This window comes from Lepus europaeus, chromosome 3 (genome assembly GCF_033115175.1).
Source record: "Lepus europaeus isolate LE1 chromosome 3, mLepTim1.pri, whole genome shotgun sequence".
NCBI classification, from domain to species: domain Eukaryota; kingdom Metazoa; phylum Chordata; class Mammalia; order Lagomorpha; family Leporidae; genus Lepus; species Lepus europaeus.
In genome coordinates, this window is record NC_084829.1 from 42624258 (window position 1) to 42631807 (window position 7550).

The 7550-nt window shown below is 45.0% G+C and overlaps 1 non-coding gene across 1 annotated transcript; it reads right to left on the reverse strand.

The window, feature by feature from the left end:
* Positions 1 to 2387: 2387 nt before the first annotated feature.
* LOC133757214 (U6 spliceosomal RNA) lies at positions 2388 to 2494 on the reverse strand. Its single transcript, XR_009865591.1, has one exon. It is a non-coding gene; the product is annotated as a U6 spliceosomal RNA (small nuclear RNA).
* Positions 2495 to 7550: the final 5056 nt, after the last annotated feature.

The window sequence follows — 7550 nt, forward strand, 5'->3', positions numbered from 1 at the left end:
CATCCAGTCCTTGATCAGACAGCTGGAGAGCAGTTAGATCCTCTCACCACCGACCTGAGGAGGGTTTTAAGGAAAATAAACAAGCACCCTGAGGGCCAGGGATTTGGATGCCACTTGGAATGCTGACCTCCCATATCCGAGAGTATGGGTCTGAGTTCCAGCTCCACTCCTGATTCCAGCTTCTAGCTTCCTAATGGTGCACACCACGGAAGGCAGCATGTGATGGCGCAAGTACATGTGTCCCTGTGACCTACATGGGAGACCTGGATGGAGTTCCGGGCTCCCAGCTTCAGCTTGACCTAACCCCAAGCTTGTTGTGGGCATTTGGGGAGTGAACCAGCAATGAAGATGTCTCTCTCGCTCTTTCTCATTTATTCACTTGTTCTTGCTCCACCTTTCAAATAAAAATAAAGTTTTTTTAAAGAACTTAAAACAACCTGGGGAAGTTGCTGTGGCACAGCTTGCATATCAGAGGCCACCACCTCTGCTTCCAGTCCAGCTTCCTGCTAACATGCCTGGCAACCAGTGGATGATGGTTCAAGTGCTTGAGTTCCTATTACCCACATGGGTGATCTGGATGCAACCTGGCTTTTGTAGGCATCTGGGGAGTAAACCAGCAGATGAAAGATATCTCTAACTCTATCTCTCTTTCTCTCCCTCCCTCTGTGTGTGTGTATGTTGTTCTGCCTTTCAAATAAATAAAATAAATAAGTAAAAAAGAAATTTACAAAATTCAGGGTTAATAATTCCTGTGGGACTGCTATCTTCCAGTTATCTCTAGCCATCTGGAAATAAAATTGGTCACTAGTATAAGTGACGTAGGTAATTCTAAATTTTCTAGGACTAGACACGTTAAGCAGAACTAGGTGGGGGCCAGTGCTGTGGCATAGAGGGTCAACCTGTGGCACTGGCATCCCATATGGGCACCAGTTCAAGTTCCAGCTGTTCCACTTCTGATCCAGTTTCCTGCTAATGTGCCCAGAAAAGCAGCAGAGGATGGCCCAAGTATTGGGCCACTGCACCGGCACAGGAGACCCAGAAGAAGCTCCTGGCTCCTGGCTTCGGCCTGACCCAGCTCTGGCAGCCATTTGGGGCATGAACCAGTGGATAGCAGATGGAAGATCTCCTCTGTCTCTCCCTCTCTCTGTAATTCTGCCTTTCAGATAAAACTAAATAAATCAAAAAAAGAAGAAATAGGTGAAATACATTTTAATAATATTTTAGGTCAATCAAATATATACAAAATAATATCATTTCACTGTTTAATATAAAACATTAGGAGTTATTTTATAATCTTTTTCATATTGTCTTTTTTTTTTTTTTTGACAGGCAGAGTGGACAGTGAGAGAGAGAGAGACAGAGAGAAAGGTCTTCCTTTTTGCCGTTGGTTCACCCTCCAATGGTCGCTGCAGCTGGCGCACCGTGCTGATCCGAAGCCAGGAACCAGGTGCTTCTCCTGGTCTCCCATGCGGGTGCAGGGCCCAAGGACTTGGGCCATCCTCCACTGCACTCCCGGGCCATAGCAGAGAGCCGGACTGGAAAAGGGGCAACCGGGACAGAACCGGCGTCCCGGCCAGGACTAGAACCCGGTGTGCCGGTGCCACAAGTGGAGGATTAGCCTATTGAGCCGCAGCGCCGGCCTCATATTGTCTTTGATATCTGCTATGTATCTTATGCTTACAGTTCCCAGAATCAGTGAAATACCTATTTTTTAAATTTGCTAGATTTTTAGTTTTTTATTTTATTTATTTGAGAGGCAGAGAGAGCACTTCCTTCCAGCACTCCACCCATCAGATGACTGGACCTAAACGAGGAGGAACCTGGGAGCCCAGATCTCAGTCCAGGTCTCCCACATGGGTGGCAGGAACTCAACCACTTGACCCATTACCTGTTACCTGCTGCCTCCCAAGATGTGCATTAGCAGGAAGCTGGAATAGGGAATGGAGCCATGACTCAATCCCAGGCACTCCGATATGGGATGCAAGCATCCCAAGCAGTGTCTGAGCCACTACACCAGATGTGTAACCCTACACAAACTTCTTAAGCAATTAATAAATAAAATTAAAAATATAGAAAATCAGAAAGAACTTCAGAACCACCAGATTCCCACCATCCACATGATAATCACAGAGCTGTTTCCATTCCTGGCTTCAGCAGCAGCAGCTGGAAGTCTGGAGATTCTCCCCAACCCAGAGATTCGGTCTGGGTGACACCTGGCTATTGAGATTAATTGTTCATACTCCCCATGTGAATTCTAATGAGCATCAAGATGAGAACCAGAGTCCTCAGTCTAGGAATATCACATTTACAGTGCATACCAGTTATGTGAAGATCTTGGAGTAGGTTTGGGATGGGGTTCCCAACTCTACATTTTTTTAAATTTGTTAAAAAATATGGAATGCTCCATGAATTTGCATGTCATCTTTGCACAAGGGCCATGCTAATCTTCTCTGTATCGTTCCAATTTCAGTACCCAAGCTGCCGAAGCAAGCACCGGATTCAGCATTTCCATCAAGCTCCCAGGTGACACTGACATGGCAGATCTGCTAGCTGTCCTTTAAACATCCCAGACTCTTACCTGTGGACAAGTATCTGTATATACATTTTTCCCTCTACAAATTAATCCTACTGTAGTCTTGTTGTACAATCTGCTTTTAAAATTTATTTATTTCTAGTACTGAAACAGTATTTTTACACTTTGTGTTTCTGTGTGAGTACAAACTGATGAGATCTTTACTAATTATATACTGAATCGATCTTCTGTATATAAAGATAATTGGAAATGGAAAAAAAAGACCTGGTGTTAAATTGGAAATGGCATAGAAAATTAATTAATTAAAAAAATATATTATGTAGGATCTCTGTCTTTAATGTGCTGTACACTCTTATTTAATGCTATAACTAGTACTCCAACAGTATTTTTTTTCACTTTGTGTTGCTATATGGGGACAAACTGTTGAAATCGTTACCTAATATATACTAAACTGATCTTCTGTACATAAAGAGAATTGAAAATGAATCATGATGTGATTGGAAGGGGAGAGGGAGCGGGAAAGGGGAGGGTTGTGGGTGGGAGGGAAGTTTTGGGAGGGGGAAACCATTGTAACCCATAAGCTGTACTTTGGAAATTTATATTCATTAAATAAAAGTTTAATAAAAAAATTTATTTATCTACTTAAGAGGCATATAGAGACACACACAAAGAGCAAGCTCCCATCTGCTGGTTCACTCCCCAACTCTCTACTGGGGGCCAAAGTTAGAACTCAAAACCAGAGCCAGGAACTCAATACAAATGCACTCCACAGTGGGTGGCAGGAACCCAATAATTTGCGCCATCACTGCCGCCTCCCAGGGTCTGTATTAACAGGAAGATGGAGTCAGGAGCCAGAGTCAAGTACCAAAGCCAGGCGCTCTGATGTGGGGCATGACATCCTAACCTGCCTGCTAACCACTAGACCAACCATAAGTCTTGACAACCTGTTTTGTTTTGTTTTTTTTTAATTCAATTATCTATGTTAACCGTCTTTGTATGTTCAAAAAAATGCTCTTCTACATAAAGAGTTTTGATTGTACACAAGAGATTGCATTTTAAGGATGTGTCACTAGCAGGGCAATTTGGAAGGTAGGGATTGCAGGTGGCATGTCACACAGTCTGGGAAGTGCAAACCCCACCAAGACCAAGGATGCTACTTCCCAAGCAATCCCGATGTACTGTCCCTCTCTTCTCTTCCTTCACATAGAGAACAACTAATTTAATAAGTTCCCACTTGGGGACCTTAAATTGCTGTCATCACAAACAAGGCAAAATAGTTTTTCTGAGAAAAATAAAGCACACTAATCTCATGAGGAAGGTGCTATTCTCCTTTTTGTATAGGTAAATGGCTCTTAGAAATCTGCATTTTTAAAAACATTCCAATGAAACTGATCATCATCTGCTTTAGGAATCATTGAAATTCCAATTCAACCATTTTATACTAGTGGGAAGGATAATGGTGTTTCCTGGATAGAGTCAAATGCAGAGTGTTAGGCACTCACAGCCCCTGCCATATATCTGTGTGGAGGGGCAAGCCCTAGACAGAGCCTCATGTCTACTCTGCCCATCTGTAAATGGGCTGGGGGGGGGGGGGTTAGAAATCCAATGAGAGAGCAGACAGAGAGGGTCCAAGGAGCAGCCCATGAGGGGCTACACTGTGAAAACTCGTGCTCTTTGGAGAAGAGGTGGTGCCAGGAGGCGGCAGAAGCCACTGAGACCCAGGGCTCCTGATAGCAGAAATGTGGAGAGAAACCATGAGTGTGGCAGAGAAGTTAGAAGCAGGCCGGTAGTGCAAAGCAGGAGTCGGCATACAGCTGATTGGAACAGCAATGGGATTCACACTCCATCTCTCTGAATTCAGAGTTTCTGCTCTTCATCACTTGAGCTATAGTGACTCATCAATTGCGACAGTTAAAAGGAAGTAATCCTCCGCCTGTGGCGCCGGCACCCTGGGTTCTAATCCCAGTTGGGGCACCGGATTCTGTCCTGGTTGCTCCTCTTCCAGTCCAGCTCTCTGCTGTGGCCCGGGAGTGCAGTGGAGGATGGCCCAGGTCCTTGGGCCCTGCACCAGCATTGAAGACCAGGAGGAAGCACTTGGCTCCTGGCTTTGGATCGGTGCAGTGCGCCAGCCGCAACATGCCAGCCATAGTGGCCACTTGGGGGGTGAACCAACGGAAAAAGGAAGACCTTTCTCTCTGTCTCTCTCTCTCTCTCACTGTCTAACTCTGACTGTCAAAAAAGAAAAAGAAAAAGAAAGAAAGTATAGAGATGATCCAAGTGCAAGCTCCTTTTGAAGCAGGAAGGCAACTTCCAAACCTCCCCATTTCATAGAGTCACAGTCGCCCCTCAGGGTGAAGTCAAGCTTCCAGAGGCAACAACTGCCATTTGCAGACATAGCCAGAAGTTCCTCATTTATCATATATTGAACTCTTTCTAGAATCCTCCACTTCAGCATTTCCCCAGGCAGTAGATAAACTGTGAAAAGCCATCAATTTAGTCTGGAATTAGACAGCCAGATGAAGCTAGTACAATGAATCAAGCACCATTTTCACCTGAGAAAAGGGACCCGCCAGTCACTAAAACACACGCTGCTTTGCTGTGCGTCTGCAGGAGGCAACCCCAGGCCTTGCTCCGGGAGTACAGAGAGGGCCTCAGGTATTTCCTCTGGAGAGGCTTCCGCCAACACTGCAGTGAGGGTACAGAATTGTGGGCCCAAGGCTGAGGGCTTTAGAAAAAGAAGGAGTAGAAATTCCTTTTACTTTGTCCAATTTTATCAAGCCTGCTTTGTGGTTGGCTAAAGAAAAACATGGTCTATTTAACTAAATTCTTGTCCAAACATCACAATTAACTTCCTCCTCCTCCTTTTCCTTTTCCTTCTCCTCCTTTTCCGGCTCCCTGAAGCTTCTAGAAAGTAAATTTTACATCTTTCACTCAGTATTACTTCTGTGCCTGCTAAGGCTACAAGCTTACAGAACTGGCAAGGAAGGTACAAGGAAGAAGGCATTACCCCACAACCTGGGATTCACTCTCAAGGAGGGCAGAGGGCCAATCTGTCTATTCCTGTTAATTCTTTATCTTTCTAATTTTTTACCTTTTGAGATTTTTTTATTATTATTATTTTATCTGAAAGGCATGGTGACAGACAGACAGGGAGAGACAGAGATCTTCCATTCACTGGTGCACAACCCATGTGTTCCATGATCACAACTGTTGGGGCTAGGCCAGGCAAAAGCCAGGAGCCAGGAACTCCATCTGGGTCTCCCATGTGGGTGGCAGGGGCCCAAGTACTTGAACCATCTTCTGCTGCCTTCCCAGGCACATTAGCAGGGAGCTGGATCAGAACGGGAGCAGCCAGGACTCAAACCAGTGTTCTGATATGGGATGCTGGTGTCACAAGTGGCGTCTTTAACCCACTGTGCCACCATGCTGGCCCTTATAGACTCTTTTCCCACAATGTCAGTAGGACATTAATACCAAACATGAAAAATACATTGAAAAAAAAAAAAAACTACAGGCAAATTTCACTCATGAATGTAGACTTTATATTTAAATTGTTACTTACTCATTTTCATTTAATTGGAAAGGCAGAGAGATAGAGAAAGACAGACAGATAGAGATCTTCCATACACTGGTTCACTGACTGGGCCAGGCTAAAGCTAAGAGCCAGAAACTCAATGTGGGGCTCCAAGGTGGTAGCAGGGACCTAACTGCTGTGTCCCAGAGGGCCCCTTAGAGGGAAGCTGGAATCAGAGGCAGAGCCAGGATTCAAACCCAGGCACTGTGATTATAGACTGTGGGTATACCAAGCGGCATCTTAACTGTTGTGCCAAACATCCCCCCAACTATAGATTTTAAAAATCTGTAGTGGACAAAAGGCTGTTTGGAGAAGTTCAACCTTCACTTTTGACAAACATATTAATAAAATAGAAGGATATTTCCTTAACATAATAAATGCAAGCAAACTAAAACCAACATAATGCTTAATGGTAAAATACCCAAAAAATCTCTGTTAACCCAGGTAAAACACAAGAATGCCCACATCACCACTACTATTACATGCTGTCCTGAAGGTATAAGCCTATGCAATTAGAGAAGAGAAAGAAATTGGAAGTATAAAAATTAAAAAAGGAAAAGAAAATTTTTTTATTTGCAGATATTATGATGGAATAGTTTGGAAATTAAAGAGTAAGAAAATGCAGTACTGGCCGGCGCCGTGGCTCAACAGGCTAATCCTCCGCCTTGCGGCGCCGGCACACCGGGTTCTAGTCCCGGTCGGGGCACCGATCCTGTCCCGGTTGCCCCTCTTCCAGGCCAGCTCTCTGCTGTGGCCAGGGAGTGCAGTGGAGGATGGCCCAAGTGTTTGGGCTCTGCACCCCATGGGAGACCAGGATAAGCACCTGACTCCTGCCATCGGAACAGCGCGGTGCGCCGGCCGCAGCGCGCTACCGCGGCGGCCATTGGAGGGTGAACCAACGGCAAAGGAAGACCTTTCTCTCTGTCTCTCTCTCTCTCTCACTGTCCACTCTGCCTGTCAAAAAGAAAAAAAAAAAAAAAGAAAGAAAATGCAGTACAGTACCTAACTGCAAATTAAACACACAAAAATGAAAAGTTGTATTAGTGAATAACTCAGATCCAAGAAAACAGAATGTTAAGGTGCCAATGGGCAAAGGTAATAAAGCAATTTACACTACAGACATTCCCAAAAGCTCAGAAAGTGGTGGAACCCCTTTACTTTGAAAAAGAATGAGTCTAAGAAAATTGGGTGGAATTCTATGGATAAGAAGTTAGAGCCCTCTCAATACTGTGGCACAGTGGGTTAAACCATGGTCTGCAGTGCCAGAATCCCACATGGTCACCGGCTGCTTCACTTCCAATCCAACTCCCTGCTAATGCACCTGGGAATGCAGTGGAAGATGGAGCAAGTCCCTGGGCCCTGTACCCACAAGGGAGATCTGGAGGAGGTTCTTGGCTTTGGCCTGGCCCAGTCGCGGTCTTTGTTGACACTTGAGGAGGGACC